Source organism: Sciurus vulgaris (genome assembly GCF_902686455.1).
Source record: "Sciurus vulgaris genome assembly, chromosome: 3".
Lineage (NCBI taxonomy): Eukaryota > Metazoa > Chordata > Mammalia > Rodentia > Sciuridae > Sciurus > Sciurus vulgaris.
In genome coordinates, this window is record NC_136463.1 from 97277429 (window position 1) to 97297543 (window position 20115).

At 32.8% G+C, this 20115-nt stretch overlaps 1 protein-coding gene and 1 long non-coding RNA gene across 6 annotated transcripts in view; one reads left to right on the forward strand and one right to left on the reverse strand.

The window, feature by feature from the left end:
• Positions 1-20115, reverse strand: part of LRP1B (LDL receptor related protein 1B) — a 1899381-nt gene that overhangs the window by 1846000 nt on the left and 33266 nt on the right. The gene's annotated exons all lie outside the window — the stretch shown is intronic.
• LOC306658571 lies at positions 4721-12435 on the forward strand. The gene is made up of 3 exons (XR_013763081.1): positions 4721-6907; positions 7078-12034; positions 12099-12435. It is a non-coding gene; the product is annotated as an uncharacterized lncRNA (long non-coding RNA).

Sequence of the window (20115 nt, forward strand, 5' to 3'; positions counted from 1 at the left end):
CTTTTTTCTGATACCTTCTCCCTACTCATTAATCAAGAAGCTTACTAAAACTGAGGATGTACCTTGGGGAAGTTCAGGGCAAAGCAGAAAACAGCTTGTCTTTTCAATCACAATCAAAACTCATGAGAATCAACTGGTAAGCCCATAGGGGCTTGACTAAGAAAATTGTCTGAATCAAATTTCAGGCTGAATCTAGCCTCTAGGTACTGCTCTGTAGGCTTCAATTAAGGGTTTAATTCTCCACTCGCTGCTGTAAATCATAGCTGGTCACAGAAAGGCATTCTTAACCACAGCCCCCTCCCACATAATCACCCTAAAGCAATAACATTTCACAGCTTGGACATAAAGCACTGACAGGTTTTTGCAATAAAATGTGACCTTTACTGTTAAAAAATGTTTTACGACATCTGACAAACCATTTTCTTAATAGGAAGATATATATTCGCATGATGAATTAAAATAGTATAAACAATTTAATTTTGTTGAAGATATGAATCACAATATGTTCCAAATGAGGGAAAAATTGCTTTTTTAATCTCTTTATGTTTTAAAAATTATAATAGATATTTTTTAAAGGAAAACAACTATTCACATCAATAGCCTCCTCAAAGTGAATACAAGACTTATTTGTATAGGAAGAATTTCTGTATGCCTTTGAAAACATCCAGGAATTTAGAGTATACTTGAATCTTAATAGTCAATAATAGTTAATACTTGCTAAAATTACTTTGAGGAAAAAGCAACATAAGAGAAAATACGTTACAGTAGAATCTGCTTTTACATTATTACTTTAACTCATTCATCTCGTGCTTTATGGGGCATTCAAGTGTGCGGTAAAATCACAGAACACAAAGCTCCAAATCAAAGGACGATAAGAAAGAGTCCTGGAAAACTGTACAAAACTAGTTTTTAAATAGCTCCTCCTTTAAAGTGGAACAAGAGAACATTCAGTAGTAAGGATTTTTGTTGAATTTCATCACAAGAATGCTGATCAAAGAGTCCTAGAAATCCCTGATGAGCAGTGCTTGGAGGGTCTCTGTAATAATGTTTCTCCTAATATTTATAATCAAACTCTCCAGTATACTTCTAAAAGCAAAAGTAAAAATTATCAGGTCATGGAAATTATATGCAATTTACCTGGGTATTAGGAATTTAATATATATATACGTACATACACATGGACACACATACATACATACATGGTAGTAGCTTTTGAGCTTGTTCATATGACATCAGCTTCTGTATCATGAACAGGAACAAAGAGATATGTTATGGTACTGAATAAAATTTCAGAGGATTCCTACAACTGTTTTCCTGATACAAACTTCATTCATACCTAAACATTTTTTAAATGTAGGATAACAGATGACATCACTTAAGATCTTTCTCCTTTCATGTGAGGAAAGAATAGGGTGAATTTATCATAAATTTTATCATATAATCTCTTCATGATTATCCACAACATAGAAACCTGCTAAAAGTTTTGAAGTAATCTTGAAATTAATGATTTAACAATTTAATTTATTTATGAACTAAAAGCAACTTACAGGAAAGTTGGGCATATGATCTGCAAAGAGTTGGAATTCAAACATTTTCTGATAAGAGAGGAACTGAACAAATAATTCATTCATTCATTGCCTTACTGAGCACTCTTTAGAAAGAGATTGCGTGCCTTTTACTTTATATTCCCAGAATCCAGCACAACTGTATAGCAGAGAATGTGTTCTGTAAATATGCATAATGAATGGATTTTTTAAAAAACTCATCTTCACTTGCAAATAAACATTTTATTTGTAAATTGAGAGAAATTTTGTTTATGAAAACAAAATGTCTATTATTAAGAAGATAAAGATAATATATTGTGTATTTAAAAAGCTACAGAAAGCATTTTATAAGTTTTCACCAGAAAGAAATGATACTTAAGATAGGTATGTTTCCTCCGATCTGAACACTATACAATTACAAATGTATTGAAACTTCACATGACACCTCATAAATATATATAATTCTATGTGTCAATTTTAAAAATACATCCAAAGAAAAGTTAAAATAATAAAATGTCATTGATAAAAGTGAAAAAGTAGAGCCACCATTCATTGTATAAGATAACTATCAATATTACCATAATTTTCTGTGGAAATTTATTTATAAGGTAACAATAGTTATCACTTCCAGGTTCAAAGTTTTTTTAAAGTGCTAAGAGACAGTCAATGACAAAGCCTTCTCTGCAGGGGAGAATGTTTGGGAGTACAGTTTCCTTGGTTCCCTGCAGGATTTCACAAATCTTTCTCTGCAAGGAATTTGTCTTCAACAATGTCTTGTCTATTACATTTGCCCAGAGGGCCGTAGAAATGCTCCATTGCTGGTGGTAGGTCATAGATTCTAGAAACACTGAATTACTTTAATGATGAAACTAAAATATGTTTGCCCAAAAGCTCCTTTACAGAACTGTATTACTCGAATATTTAAATAACATAATGATCTAGTGCTTTGAGTAATACTTGCAATGGAAAATTACCCTTGAAATGTACTTGGAGCACACTGAAGCCAGAAATGCCACTTTTCCTACTCTGCTCGTATTCCCACCTGCATGAATAATGCTAACCATGCTTCGTTTCACAACATGTAATCAAAACATGCCCTGCACTTTGCTCTCCATCTCTTGCCATGCTTATCTGCCACACAATACACCGTGCATTATATTTATTGCAGATTTAGCCTGGTGCTTGGGGCTCTCTGCAAACTGATTGAAATGTACATTTTCTCTCCCTCCTTTATTTAGGAAAAGCTCAATGACAACAAATATTCTCAGACATCATTTCATGGTTCAACATTTTCTTGCATTTTTTTATGCTGTATTTCTTACCCAAGTTATCCTCCCTCCCTACCTCAGAAAGCCTAGTTATTCTTCAAACCTAATTTAATGTCAAGCATATTTAACTTAGTCTTTTGTAACCATTAGAGACCACGATAATTCTTTTTTCATTGATCAACTGTACAGTATGCTGTGGATACTATCATCTGTAACAGATCTGAGGTCGGAGAAGTTGAGTTTGGATTCAGGTTTGGCATTTAATAATTGTACAAATTATTTTAATGTCTTCCTCAGTTTTCTCTCCATATAAAGTGGGCATATCAATATCTACGGCATCTGATTATTCCTTAAATTGACTGAGAAAGCCTTCATAGAAATGCTTAGTGGAGTTACTACTCTGTTTTTCTTTTGGTAATATTACTTATTTTCTCAGAAATCTGGAATCTCCTTTGTTTTAGCTCCAGGATCATGCATAATAAATAATTAGGGTTCAATGACAGACTTTTTAAGAAATAATCTATATGTATGGTTTAAATAGGAGGTATCCCCCAAAATCTTATGTATGAAACAATGCAAGAAAGCTTAGAGGTGAAATGATTGGTTTATGAGAGCCTTAAACTAAATTGGATTAAGAAACTGATATCAGTAACTAGAGAAGTGGGTCACTGGGTATATGTCTTTCAGGTTTGTGTTTTTTCTTGGTGAGCCAAACTCTCTTTTTCTGTTTCCTGTTTTGCCAGGTCTTAAGCTACTTTCTTCCTACACACCTTTCTGCCATGATGTTCTGTTTCACCTTAGTTCAGAGCAATGGAGCCTGAGACCATGATCATGAAAACCATGATCCCCAAATAAACTTTCCTAAAATTGTTCTTGTCAGGTCTTTTGGTCACAGTGATGAAAAAAATCTGACAAAAACCCTAGATTGCATGTATCACAGTGCAGTGCTTATTATAGCAGTACTTGGATAATATCTCTATTAATACAATTTAGATGCTCTACTATAACATATAGTAAATATACTATATGGTTTATAATCTATACTCTAAACAGCCATGCCCCTAAATCAGTTGCAATACTTTTCAATAATATCATATGGCTACTGATTGATTCAAATTTCAATTTAATTAACACAGTTCACCAAATATGGATGTTGTTAATATAATTTGAATTTATAATGCCATTGCATTCGTATTCATGTGCCAATAAGTTGGTTTTGCAAAATAGAAGTGGCTACTAGATGCCATAAGACTAGAACAAACTATTAGATTTCAATTACTCTACTGAAGGTATTTTAGAAAGAGATATATTTTTATGAATACTATATAAATATAATACTTAATCTTCCATATGCATGTGCATCTAATATTATGTTGTGTGTTTTAGCTTATTCCTCATTGAAGATTTTCTGACCATCATGTTATAATGGAAATATTATAATTTTAAATGTATGTTAGAAACACAAGTTATTAATACATCAAAATTTCCTTATTTATCCTGGGATTATAAATTTCAAATTCTAAATTTGAAAATGATAGCTACATACTCAAAATGTGATTTTTTTTACACCCAGCATTTTTCTTTTGTCTTAATACATATTATAAGCAGATTTTGTGTTGTCGTGTACATTTTAAAATAAGACAGCTCTGAATTAACATATTTTCAACAAATGTAAAATAATCAGTTTTCTTTTCTGTAGAAAATAGAAATAAGAAGTAACAGAGTATGTGAAATTGGTTTCCATTTGATTTCTTTCTTTCCTATTTTAATTTTGGCTTATTTACAAATATTAAGACTTAGGATTATTCTTTGAATAAAGACTTTGAATAAAGCCCTGTTAAGTTTAACTTTATCATGGACTTCTACAAAAAAATTTAAAAATTAAATTAAAAAAACAGCCATCACCCATACACAAAGAAAATCAGCACATGAAATTCACCACTGGATCCCTACATGTGTCAAAGACTTGGTCTGGGAACACTATTGCATATCTTCCAGATTATATTTATGTTTTTAAGTTCAGTGTTAGATCTGTTCTTTTATTGTGGAAATAAAAGGTGCTATTAAGTGAATAGCCTCTCCTGAGTGTGTTCAAGTGTGTTTGGAAACACATATTTTCACTACAAATGATCCAACATGAAAGTAAAGATGACTGAGTCTTAGGGTCATGGTTTTCTGTTGCTATGGAAACCTATGAGAAATTGTGGGATTTTTTAATGGATTTATAGTCACATTAAAGTCCTTGGGTTTAAATGATCACTTGGTAGGGAATCAGCATTAGAAAAATGAAAATAGCAAAAGAGTTGAATTTGTTAAAAAAAATAAATAAAATAAAATCTGATTTGAGATTAGATTATGGGTGTTGAAACAATTCAGCCCAACTTGGTAAAAGCAATCACTCTCCTCCACATTTAAACTTTCATAGTGTTTGAGCTTACTGATGATGCATTTCCCTGCTAAGAGTTCTTCACAAATAATTCTCAAGTAGCTGCTTCCTCTAGGGATTGATTTCAGGAGAGAAAGGAAAAACGAAGATAAATGGGAAAATGCCAAATCCAAAGTTCATAAATATGGCTTTCCCTCTAAATGTAGAATCTTAATTAATTTATGCACTTTTTTCTTCTTTCAATTTCCTCATTTCCTATACTGCCCAAATTCATATGGTTTGGAGTTAATGATAAATGCTAATACATTTTAAGGTATATTCAATGAATTACAAATCTTTACTTAAAAAAAAAAAAAAAAAAGACTCAGTGAGTCCTGGGAAATGGAGGTGCAAGAAAAAATAAAGCCAGGATAGGGGAAATATTTTGTGAAATACTAAGGAATAAACCAATAATAGGAATTCACATAGTAGATTAGAAATGAGAGAGCATTCTTCAATTCAACATGAACCTTTATTAAGACCCAAAGGCTATTAAGAACTTTTATTAAAAGTCCCCTGGGACAAATATGTGATCACAAAATAATTTGTGCTCTCAAGGTCCAGTATAAGAATCATATAAACCAATCAAGCTATTGACTATGACAAGCACCCAAAGAGGTAAGAAAGGAGACATGGGTAAAACACAAAGAAGTATCAACTGACTCCACCTCAGGCAGTATAATGAGAGAAAACTTAGATATTAGTTCAGTTTAATTTTGCAGTTGCCAATGATCAATCATTGCCCATTTTTATTTTAGATGACAGATTTTTATAGTTACCTACCAGCATGCTGTTTACTTAACTCCCAAACCATTTAAGCTCTTAAAATATCCTGTAAACTGGTAGTATTACTATCACTATTTTCAAAGAAAACAAACTGGGAATCTAAGAGATGACATCACTTGTCCCAGTGGGTAAGTGGTAGAATAAGGATTCTGACTCAGGCAGATTTGTCTTCAGAGTTCTTGCTGTTAACCACCATGTGATGTTGACTGGTCCACAAGGTCACCAAATGCTGAAACTCAACTGATTTAGACATTTTTTTCTACCTAAATCTTTTTAAAGTACATTTGGAAATAAAAACTCCAAAGGCTTGTTTTAACATTGTCCATGGCCAATAAGCATTTCTTCAAGAAACTCTTAAGACAGTAAATGAGATTGTCAGCACTTAGTATATTTACTTAGTATTAATAATTACTTAGTACTTCAACACTGTCTGAATTATGGCCCATGTGCCAGTATGCCATACATGTTTTCACTCTTTGACTAAACACCATTCTAACAAGCCCAGGCAGGATGAATTAAACTTTAGACAAAATGACTTTAGCATTTTTCCCCCCAATAGAATTTACCTCCCACAAAAGCCTACCAAATATTATAGCAAGAATCATCATTGAAGAGAGAATTCTGATTCCCAAGAAACAGTAGGCAATTATCCATGTGATTCAGTACAAATTCTGGGGAACCAGGTTAACCCTAGCATGACAGAGAGCAGCCACTGGCTGGAAAACAGGATGACCTCTGCTGACTTCTGTTGTGATTCAGCCAAACAATCCAACGGTTGGAGTACTGTGGTTGAAAGCAAATGTTGAAGGGCAGAGCAGAACAAGGATAAGCCAATTCACTTCTTTCCCAGCTTTGCCTAATGTTAAAGGGAACAGTCAGTTGTGGTAAGTACAAAATACAAATAATTTGAAATAAATAAAAATAAATTATATAGTGGAAAATAAATCCTTTATATTGAAAATAGAACTCTTCAGTGTGTCTTGTAATATGTAGGGAAAAATACAGTATTTTTTTTTTGTTGTTTTTTTTGTTTTTTTTTTTTTTTTAAATATAGGATGGGTTGCTATGTTGCCAGGAAGGGGACTTGGAATGTCTTTTGCTACCCACCCATTAACATCTGTGCATGGTATGAGGAGTGTTCCAATAGTGTTAAGTCACTAGACTTAGGTAAGTGACAAGCATCTAGGGATTATCAATAGAGCAAAGGTTTGGGCATGATGATGTCACAGTTAGTGATACAGAAATGAGAAATCAGGATGGACATACAGAAGGTAGAGGTTCATGAGACCATAGAGCATGATATTTAACTTTACATTAAGGAAAGATTTGTTCAACAAGAAATTTATGGGGATGCAAATGTCAGGAGGTTCATGTGTCTAAATACATAAGTGAAGTTGAGTCTTTTCTCTTAGTCTCACTACTTTCAATTTATAATCATTATGAAAATAGCCCTTCTGGGTTTTCTGATCCCTACTCATGCCCCACTTTCCTCATCGTTCTTCTGCTAATTTGCAATGAACTTCCCTTTCTCTCACACATAAGTTCTTAAGTAGACAATGTCTATAATGCAATTTTAAAACTAAAATCTTGTAAATATCTTTTTTGAACAAATGAAGTATGATTAATTGTATTTAATGAATATCCCATAATACCTCTAAAAAGGCTCTTGGAGTTTTTCTTCAAGTAAGTATGCATAAACAAATAGTTTTTAGATACTCTGTTTTATACTTGATAGAATGTAGTTTCTCTTTTGAGAAATTTAGATGGATATTCAATATATATTTAGTTCATTGCAAACTGTAATTTCCTGGTAGATAAAAGAACTTGAATAATCCTTTCTAAATATATGTGCAGTATGAAAACATGTTTTAAAATAGGGGTCATTTAAATTTTAATTAGTTTATCTTAAAATTGTGCTAGATAATACATTAAAGAGGGCAAAATGTTTTTATCTAATGTCATTAATAGCCTGTGGTGATCATCTTTTTGATTTACAATCTGTTCTCCAAACAGGAGGATAAAATTCAATGAATCTGTCTTGAGTCATGTATTACAAAGATATTCTAAAAGGTGTTTGGATGGGGATTTTTCTTCCCAAACCTCTGTATTGTATTTGGCACTGTTATTCTTGCCTCAAATTTCTCTACAAATGAAGTATGATTAATTGTATTTAATGTATATCCCATAATATCTCTAAAAAGGCTCTTGGAGGTTTTTTTCAAGTAAGTATGCATAAACAAATAGTTTTTAGATACTCTGTTTTATACTTGATAGAATGTGGTTTCTCTTGAGAAATTTAGATGGATATTCAATATATATTTAGTTCATTGTAAACTGTAAGTTAATTTCCTGGTAGATAAAAGAACTTGAATAATCCATCCTAAATATATGTGCAGTATGAAAACATCTTTTAAAATAGGTGTCATTTTAAATCCACTCTTTTTTTTTTCCCGATCCATGATCTTGTTTCTCCTCTGTCTTCTCTGGTCATCATCGCTTTCTCTTCTTCTTCTCTACCTGAACTTCCAATTGTGACCTCTCTAGGCTTCCATTTTCTTTCCAGGTCTTATCTCACTCGGGCTCTTCAAGGCAATCTCACACACTCTCACCATTTCATCTTGGAGTTGATGAGTGTTACTTCATTTGCTCCAAAAATTTACACTTTTCCCAAATTTTTCAAATCCTTATCTACAATTTGCCTTCCAGACATTTCTGCATTCCTCATTCCTACATCGTATCCATCACCAAGCAGTATTACTTTTACCTCTACAATATTTCTTCAACATTTATCTCCCAGCCCCCAACACTCAGTCAACTTCTTTTTACTAGTAACTTTCCTGCCCTTATCATTTTATCTTTAGATTACTGTAACAGTTACCTAAATCGTCCCCCTTGCCTATAATTTTGCCCCTTATAGATCCATTCCCCTCATAATTGGAAAAATGTTCTGCCTAAACTGCATATCTGACCTTCATAGGTCCTGCTTAAAATCTGTCAACGGTTCCCAGTGGTTTATAGAATAAAGTCCAAGCTCTTTAATCTGACATAAAATGAGGCCCTGAAACTTTTCAGCTTCAATTTTTGTCTGTTTCTCATTAAAATTTACACCTCAGAAATATTTACTTCACTGAAGTTCAACACATCACAGGGTTTCTTCTCACATCCAGCTCTCTCTACAAACTCTTCATCTTCTCATATACTTTCCTGGGATAACTGTTTAATTCACAGGTCAACTTTCTCAGGATGCATTTCTGGCTTCCCAAATGGTATTATTATATCATCTTCAATTCACCAAAATTAATATGTGACATATGACAATCTTTATCATGACACCAGTAATGTCGTACTACTTTTATGCCTTCCTACAGCAATCTATTAACACAAAGAGGTAGAATATGTATTTATTCATTCAATCAGTAATCATTTAGTGGTTACTTATAAAAAGATAGGTACTGAGTTAGGTACTAAAGAAAAATATTAACCAAGTATTTTTCCCCTACAGGTATATGATTATTAAATATGAACTTAGGGTCCACAAAAGATAAATTTCCTTTTCTCTGTGAGGACTACATATTAATATATCATATTGTATAATTTATACACTTTCTTATTAGTAAGAGCATTCAATAGAAATTTCTCTGTGTGTGTGTGTGTGTGTGTGTGTGTGTGTGTGTGTGTGAGAGAGAAAGAGAGAGAGAGAGAGAGAGAGAGAGAGAGGTGTGAGCAGGAGAGTTTGCCCATATGCTTTTATATTACACAGGACTATTGTAATGCCCAACTTAATTTGACCTTTATTACTGATGTAACTCATATGTTCAATTCTTCAATTTATATTTGAATATGGTTTGACTATGCACATGTAGTGCTCTACATACATTAAGGGTAAGTGGTGATTGAACAGGTAGCCCAGATAGGGTTAAGGCCCTGGATTGCAGATCTCTGCACATTTGGGCATGCTCATCCAGAAACCATAGTTTGATCTACATCTGAGAGTATCCAGGCAGTCATTGCTCTATGGCTACACTATCAGTAACCCTCTAACAATACTTACTTAGCATGCAAGGGCCCTGGCTTCCATTCCATCACTATGCAGGGTTGGGATTGAGAAATAGTGAAAATATGGTGTAGTTAACACTTTAATCTACTACCTGCGATCTAAGTTCTAAGGAAATAAAAAGTCGCATGATAATAGGACCCCATATGTAACCAACAAGGCACTTAGCATATCTAGAAGAACTTCTTCAAGAGCAAAAATGCATCATTTTCCAAGGGCAAAAAAATGAATGCACTGGTCAACCTCTTTTTGAAATATGGAGTCATTAGGAACAGACATACTTATCCTCCTTAGATATGGATACTGTATTGATTCTTTTCCCTTGGCTGTGGTATTAAAAAGAAAACAGGAGCACATATCTAGTAGAGTTAATATCTTAAAATACAGTGTGTTTAAAATACAGAGTTGCTGGATTTAGAAAATCAAACTGTAAGATTCCAAGTTAAATGTGAATTTCAGATGGACAGCAAATATTTTATACTTATGAACAAATTTGAGTATCCTGTATTTCTATGTCAATAAACTTTCTGAGTAGTTGTAGAGACAAGTGAATATTATCATATTTAGGTAACAAAATTAAAAATCTCACTGTCATCAAGAAAGTGTGCCCTCACTCCACTTTATATTCTCTTTTTTGGCCTTTGTGAAATTTTTCCATGTCTTCTCCTTTTTTCCAATGTGATTAATTACTCTTCTGTGATTTCCACATTTCAGGGCAATGTTAACTTCTCCTTAGTATCATGACCAAGACCAGTTTTCTTGCTTGGTAATAATAGCTACTTATATTAACAGGGAGAGTCAGGAATGAAAAAGTAATATGGAAACTTGTAGCTTTCTATTCTATTTCTGCTTCTCAGAATATTATTCGATGGTGATTACAGGAGTTTGTGATAATAGGTCTAATATCTCAGACACTTTATGGATTTGGGGTAGGAAAAAATGGCAGCCCAGGAGGAATAAGTCAATTTAAGGAATCTTCCGGTGTTGTTTCAGTAAACTACTCTTTTTCTGAACTGAGCTTTATATGAAGCTAGGATTCTGCAGGCTTGACGTGTCTTACTTAGGAAGTAATTCTAAAAGGGAATGTAAATGAAATATTCAGAATTATTTACATGAATTATAATAAAAGGGCAAGTTATTTCAGTGCAGAGCTCCAAAGAGAAATTATGAGAACAAAAATCAGAGAGTGTTTTTCTCTCTGAGTCTCTGCCACTTATTAAGATGTAAACATATTCCAGCAATCATTTTCATTTCATTAGTAAAATATCACACCTTTTCAGCAAATTAAGAATAATACCATGTAATTCTTTTCTGCCTAACAAAGACAAGGAACCACAGAGAAAGATAAAGTGTCTACTAAGCTAGATCCTTTGTAAATACCACTGTACTGAATATAGCTTTTCTTAAGCCTAAGAACAGATAATTCTGTTTCAAGCAAGAGATAAGCTCAATTAGCACACAGATAGCAAGCTGTACTTTACAGGAACACTATCTCTTCCTGCCTGAAATGACCTTTTGCAAAGTACAGTATTTCAAAATTAAATCTCAGATATTAATATATTTTCCTCTCATCCTCTCTGAAGAATACATGTGTATAAATGTTATGGTTTAGATATTAGGGGTCCCCCAAAAGCTTATAAGTGCAAAAATGCAAGCAGGTTTAGTGGTGACAAGATTGGATTATGAAAGCTTTGAACCAATCAGTGAATTAATGCCCTGATAGGGATAAACTGGATGTTAACTAAAGCCAGGTAGGGTGTGGCTGAAGGAGGTGGGTCATTGGGGGTGTGCCTTTGGGTTATATATTTTGTATCTGGGACACTCCTCTGCCACACTTTTCTGCCACAATGTTCTGCCTCACCTCAGGCCCAGAGGAATACAGTTGGCAGCCTGTGGACTAAGACCTCTGAAACTGAGCCCCCAAATAAACTTTTCCTCCTCTAATTGTCCTTGTCAGGTTCTTAAGACACTCTTCCCTTAAAGCTAGTCATAGATGGTTCTCCTCTAATTGTCCTTGTCAGGTCTTTTGGATGAAAAGACCTGACAAGAAAAAGTTGACTAAAACAATAAATATATGTTCATACATACAAATATTTCATTGTAAAGAATATGCAAGTTAGTAGTTGTTCATATGTCAATAGCCATTCACCAAAAGATTATAAGTTTCCATCTAACAGAGTGACTTTTCAATTGAATCACATTTTACAAACAGCCTTTGAAAAAATAAGTGCTCCATACTGCAAGTCCAGTATCAAATTTTCCATCAAGAATATCAGTTAATACTGTTAAATATATAAAAGGTAAGGATAGGGTCCCTACATTAGTTATGACTCTGTCTCTGTCTTTCTGTCTCTCTCTCTCTCTCTCTTACACACACAGACATAGACACACACAGAGAGAGAGAGAGAGAGAGAGAGAGAGAGAGAGAGAGAGAGAGAGAGAGAGAGAGAGAAAAGAACACAAATATCTGTTTCTATTTCAGAAATCAGTGCTTAATATTTTTCCTAAATACTTTTAGTTGGCATACATTATTTGTTGGTTTCTGTATTGTCTAACTAGTGATGAATTTTGCATTTTGAACAGTACATGAGCAAATAGAATGACTGTGTTTGTGAATATAAGCCACAAATGTGTGTGAAAACTCTACTGGTTAATATGAAAAGACTGAACAACACTTTCTTGGATTTAGACAGTACTTCAGTCATCAGTCATCCTGATATTCTTCCAAATCAAGACATTCTTCCCTTAAAGCTAGTCATAGATGGTCAAAACTGCCTTTCTATAATAATACTTTATTAACATTATCAAACAGCAAATTAATTTTGAAAGTTCTGATATTTAATTAGTAGTTATTTAAATTATAAATATAGGTGCATTATTATAGACACTAAAGAGTGTGACTCTGTGTTGCAAACACTTTTTCAGGCACTGGGAATATACTTAATGAAGACAATGGATCCAAGTCCTTACATTCATGGAGCTAACATTCTTTCAAGTGAAAAACAGAGTCAGCATAATATAGCATTATAAACACAATCAATATTAATTAGGGTTCTTTTCTGTAATTATTTATTGAGACTGTAAAATACTCCTTGATAGGTAATATGGATCATGCAGAAATTTATATAATATGGCCTTCCTCGAGGTGCTTGTGAATTCATACAGAAGGCAGACTCAACTATAAGACATAAAGAAAAATGAAATGCATAGATCCAAAATATCTTGGAACTGGTGAGAAGCAAAAGATCTTAACAATTAAGAAAGATTGGAAAAGACTTCATGGAAAATGATTTTATATAATAAGTATGAATAAAAAGGACATCCTATGCTTCAGAAATAAAAACACAAAAAGTCAGGTCAAATTATTTGGAGGACAGGAGAGGTCCATCTACAAAAGTCTTGATGCTGTGGACAAGTATAGTCTGTGAGAAGGAAGAAATGTAGGTTTAAGGTAGATTATCATGCATCTTAAATGTAACAATAAGAGTTTATACCCTGAAGGACAGCTAAAAACTAAAAATCTCTGAGGAGCATGATATATTTATATGAATAAGGAAACAAATTTAACCAGCAAATTGGAAAGAATAAAGTTTAAGTCTGCTCAAAAACTAATAATATATTTAGTGATTTTTTAAAAAAGATCAAGTATTAATCAAATAAGCACTATACACAAATACACTATACACTATACACAAAGATAAACCTCCGGAAAGTTTTATTCCCATGCCATGTTCTAATTTGCCTTTTTTCCCTTATATCTCTAATAGATATGATTTTGATTACATACCACATAGCTGGCTTCACATTACATCCAAAATCTTTATTTGTGAGTTACTATATCAAAAAAGCCAAGTAACAGATGTATTTTATAATTCAGTAACAAGAAAATATGTAAATGTTAACAATTTCTCTTTTCATATTATATTACAAACTATTAGAGCATCATTTTACAGATTACTTAACCAAAAAGATAAGGCTTGCCAGAAACAAGGAAAAATTTAAAACTTTATTTCCAAATGTCTTTTAAAAGTTATTATTTTACTATCTTTTTATTTATTTATTTATTTTTGCAGTTTTGGGGTTTGAAACAGGGCCTTCCACGAACCAAACATTCTGAGATACATGCCCAGCCCCCAAAATTATTATTTATATACACCATTTACGAATATAGTTCTGAGACTGTTTTCTCACTATACAAAATTTCAAGTTGTTCTGAGGATTACTTATATTCTCTTCACCTGTGTTATGTCAAATCCTCATACCAACTTTATAAGTTAGCTATTTTCATTACCATTTTACAGGTGCAAAAACTGAGACTTATCAGTATGTCCAGAACCAAAGCCTTTTCTATGTAAATTCCCCCCCCCTTTTCTCCCATCTATCATGCTAATACACCAATGTTAAATCACAAAGATGAGAATGATTACACATAGGAAAGATAACGAGAATGTGATGTTTTCAAAAATATTCAGACCTTCTTTTACAGGGGACGTATTCAACATTGGGAAAAAAAAAAAAAAAAACAAATAATCTCTCACCAATTATTTCCACATTTTGAATCAAGAATGTGAATTATTTATATGAATCATATGGAACTGTGAAACCAGAATGTGGAAGCTGACTTAATGAAAAATGAACTAGTAATACAAAGTACTAACTACTTGGTATTCTTGTTCCTAACTTATTCTTAGCCTCTAGGGGAATTTCATCATATAAAAACTTTTGCTTTTAAGAACTTTAAGTGGATGTATAGTTTCTAGGATATAACTTCAGTTCATTTATGTGCAAAATGAACCAATATTAGAAGCTCAAAAATATCGAGCTGAGGTAAATGTGAAATATGGTGAACAAATTTTTAATTTAAAAATGATTTCAATATTATTCCAACAGTTCTCCTTTAAAGAAAAGACATAATTACATTAAGTTCATAGATAAGGCAAAAAAATTCTCTAAGGATTTCATTGAAAATTTCTCTCACTGGTTATGTTTTATTTTTGATTAACAGTTGAGTAGATAAAATCTGCTTTAGTTACCAGGAGTGTATTCTGTAATTACCTGCTCTTTAAGCAAAGAACTGAATAAGAAGAATGTTCTTTTTTAAAATGAAGTATAAATGTCATTTCATATTTACCTAACACTTTTATTTTTGGAGGAAAGCTCATTTTTTAAACACTGGTAAAAGTAAATAGTTTTTAGAGCTATAGTGTTTAAAGAACACTGTGAAGTTGGAAAACCCCTTCACCATTTGTGATGTCATAGATGCTCTTGGTGATCCATTTGGATTCAGTTTTTCTCTTTATATTCTCACATAATAAACAATATGGTTGGGGTGTTTTTCCTTTTACTTTGGAAATTATTAGAAGAATTGCATATCTTAAAATACAGCTAAGTCTTCTGAAAATGCTAGTCTCTCCTTCAAAATCTCTTAGACATATAGGAAGAGCATTTGAACTTCAGGCTAATGATATAGATTCCAGATCTTCTCCTGCATTTTTAATTACAAGAATATGGGCTAGATTTCTGTTACTGTGTGAAAGACACATTCCATTAACCAACTCACTGCCCCTATAACATGCAATCAATACCTGCCATAGACATTTTTTTCCTTCAAAATACAATAGTTTTTTTTCTTTTTTTTTAGGAAGACAATATATCCAGTCCCAAAGTATGCATTTTAATTGGTCTTAAAACGCATGACTATTATAATTGCCCTATCCAAAAATTCTCTTTTCAGCTTCTCTTACAGTTAAGGATAAGTGTGTGACTTAATCTATATCAATAAAAGGTTAGCAAAAGACTGTTGGAGAGATTTTAGGAAGCTTTTAGCCAGTGATAAAAGGTGAGAACTACACTAATAATTTCCTTCTGGTATCACTTCTTCCTCCTAACCTGCTTTGAGTGGTAAGAAAATCCAGAGCTATGATGACGATCTTGTTCCCAGCAAGTGAAAAGCCAGAGGATAAAATCCAATATATTGAGAATGGCAGAGCAAGTGTATAGAAACAATGTTGATCATAATTGTGCCCAGTACCATCTCACCAGACTGATTTTTTCCAGGCATCTTGTTTTAAAGGACACTTCAATTAGGCTTTAAAAGTTTAAACAATAGTTTGGTGTTGTGGGGGGAATTATACTTAAAATCCTATTCCCTATTCCCTTTCCTTTACTCTACTGGTCTTCCTTCTATTCATTTATAGTTTTTTTTAATAGTGCTTTATAGATATACATAAAGGTGAAATTCACTATAGCATATTCATGTATGTGCATAGGGCAGTTTAGTCAATTTCATTCTAATCATTTCTCCCTTTACCTGTTTCTTCTCTCTCCCTCTCAATCCACTTCCTCTAATCCATTGATCTCTCTACTACTTTTATGGGATTTCCCCCTGCTTTATTTTTCCTTATTTTGGTCTAGTTTCTACATATGAAAGAAAACCTTTGACTTTCTGAGTCTGTCTTATTAATCTTAGCATGATGTTCTCCAGTTTCATCTATTTACCAGCAAATGCCATAACTTCATTCTTCCTTACCGTTGAGTGAGACTCTATTTTGTATATGTACCACATTTCCTTTTTCCACTCATCCATTCATGGGCACCTGGACCGGTTCAAAAATCTGGCTATTGTGAATTGCACTGCTATAACATTGATGTGGTTGTTTCACTATTATATGCCAATTTTAGATCTTTTGGATAAATACTGAGAAGTGAGATAGTGGGTTCATATAGAGGTTCCATTCTTATGTTTTAAGGAATATTCATACTGTTTTCCTGAGGGTCTATACTAATTGGCAGTTCCACCAAAATGTATGAGTTTACCTTTTTCCTGAGTTCCTCACCAGCATTTATTATTATTTGTATTCTTGATCATTGTCATGCTGACTGCAGTGAGATGAAATATCAATGTAGTTTTGATCCACCTTTCCCTGATTGGCAAGAATGTTGAACATTTTTAATGTATTTAGTGGTCACTGGTATTATTTGAGAACTGTTTAGTTCTTTACCATTTATTAATTGGGTGATACACACATACACACACACACACACACACACACATATATATTTGGTGGTGTTAGTGCTTGTGCCAATAGGTTAGAGTATGAAATCTACATTTTCTTCTAGCCCTTCAAAAGTTTCTCATCTAATTCCTAGGTCTTTGATAAACTTAGAGTTGTGCAGAGTGAGAGTCAGGGGTATACTTTCACTCTTCTACCTATGGATATTCAGCTTTCCCAACACCATTTGTGGAAAAGGTTGTCTTTTCTCCAAAATATACTTTTGGCACATTTCATCAAGGATAAGATAGCTGCAAGTATATGGGTTTGTCTCTGTATCTTTTAGTCTATTCCATTGGTCTTCATGTCTATTTTGATGTCAATACCATGCTGCTCTTGATATTATAGCTCTGTAGTGAAATTTGAGATCACCATTGTAATGCCTGCATTGCTCTTCTTGTACAGGATTGCTTTGGCTATTTTAATCCTCTTATTCTTCCAAATGAATTCTAGGACTGCTTTTTTCTAGTTCTGTGGAGTATTTCATTGGTATTTTGATAAGGATTGCATTAATCTGTATATTGCTCTTGGTCATATGATCATTTTGTGAATACTTAATTCTGCTTACTCAAGAATATGGGAGGTTTTACCATCTTCTAATGTTTTCTTAAATTTCTTTCTTCAGTGTTCTATAGTTTTCATTGTAGAAGTGTTTCACCTCCTTTGTTAGATTTATTCCAAAGAATTTTATTTATTTTTTGAGGTTATTATGACTGGGATAGTTTTACCAATTTCTTTCTTAATAGATTCATTATTGGAATATAGGAAAGTGATTGATTTAGGTATGTTGATTTTATATCCTGATATTTTGCTGAATTCATTTTTCAGCTCTAGGGGTCTTCTGATAGAGTTTTTTGGGTCAGCTGAATTTAGAATCATGTTGAAGTATACTATTTCCTCTAACACCAAAAGCACAAGACAGCAAAGGACATACATATCCTGCATGTGCTTTTCCATCTATAAATCTGTGCTTCACTTTTTCCAGGATCTCCAAAGTCATCCAACAAATACTTTCTTAGAAATAACTCATTTTTCATCACCTAACATCAGAATTGCTTTGAATGCCATCTTCATTTTTTTTTATCATGTCTACATATTTCCTATAGTAATTAAAATTCTTGTGATGGCAAATTACATTACAGATCTTACATTTCCTAGTAGACCATGAGTTTCATAAGAACAAGGTCAATTTTACTCTCTTTCTCTCCCTAATCCCTAGTAAGCTGTTTATTATGTTCCCTGAGGGAAGGATTACTTTTACTGACTCAAAAATGTAGGAAATAATGTCTTCTACAGGCTATCACAAAAATTGTCCTTCACCCCACTTTCATATAACAAACTGAGAGCAAAGAATGGATAAATAGTATAGAGCATTCCTGTATTAAGAGCAGGAAGCTCTCTTGAAAAAGTCAAAGAGAATAAATGTGAAAGAAAATAGTTTCAAAAAATTTCCCCTTCTTTCTCTGGGTATTTTACATATTCACTGAGTGTATAAACCACAAGCAGAAAGGCAAGATAGTGGTTGAGAAGGAAGGTAGCCACCAAAGGAACAAACCACGTGTGTTGGCATCACCAGGGTGTGTGGAAAAGAATAAAGCTGTCTAGCAGCTGGATTAAAAGTAAACAGTTTGGGAAGGTTAGGGAAAAAAGAAAGAGATAAAAAGTTAGAGTGATAGATCCAACTGATGAAATTTTCCTTAACGAGCAAAAGGAATTTGAAAGTGATTTTCAAAAAACATACATGGCTGCATGCAATGCAACTCATGGTAGAGAAGTTCAAACTTAAAGTGTCAGGAGACTGTGTGTCTGGATGAGAGTCATCTTCTAGTTCAGAGAGGATATGTTCTCACTGCATTCTCACATTATGGAAAAAGCTAAATAGGATCTCTTTTATAAGAGCACTCATCCCTATTACCTTCTAAAGACACTACTTTATAATATAATTACATTGGGGCTAAGTTTCATTGTATGAATTTGGGGTGGGGGCACAAATATTCAGGCTATAGCACTTAGATGATGATTTAAACTACTTTTCAACAGTTTGTGCCTATAGGACTTGTGTTTCTTTGATTATGACTTCAGGTTTTTAGGGTGACATTAGGTCAGCTTTATCTGGGACTTACAAATGTAAACTAAGTTTAAAATGGTCATAGATATTCAAGATCAGCATTATGAATGGTCTTGTCCAACTGTAAACTGCTACAATTGAAGGGTTCTTATTAAAACTGTACTTAAATGACAAAGACTGTTTGCAGGATAATTTTTTAAAAATGTCTGTCAAATAGACATAGAAATTAGATTGAAGATGTTTATTAAACATGCTTATGTTAGAATGCAATAATTTAAACACTATGCAAATTAAAATTATTTTTAAGTTAAATTATTAAGTTAATTTAATATGAAACTATAACAAAATTTCAAAGAAGTTTGTCATGATTGTGACATAATTCTGTACTCTAGAAAATAATTGTCACTTCTCTACTTTTCTTCTGTTTTTAAACGTGGACAAGTATTGTGTCGCACCTATAGTTTTTAAAAGCCCCTTTATAAGAACTTACAATATGCATTACTGTAGATATTAAACAAAACTGACTATGTTTTGCAATATATTTCATTATTTAGTAATTAATATTTTATAATAACACACTTTTGAACATCTAAGTTCCCTCCTAGTACTAATATTTTGCCATCCAACAACCAAATGGATAATTGACAACAGAAGAAAATGTTTCTGGAAGAAAAATAAATCAAAATTGTTTTGTGCCATATTTCTTCCACCTAGTATAGACCAAAACTCTGCTAGAGTGTAATGAATATTTGCAGCATTTAAATGAATTTTAAAAATTAGTCAAACTTTATGTACTGTGGTTAGGTAAGCAATGTGTTAATTTTAAACTACAAAATGTTGACTAAAACTCAAAACATAGTTTTCTATTTCAAATTCAAAGAGAATAGAAAAAAGTAGATGCAATATGCACATATAAAG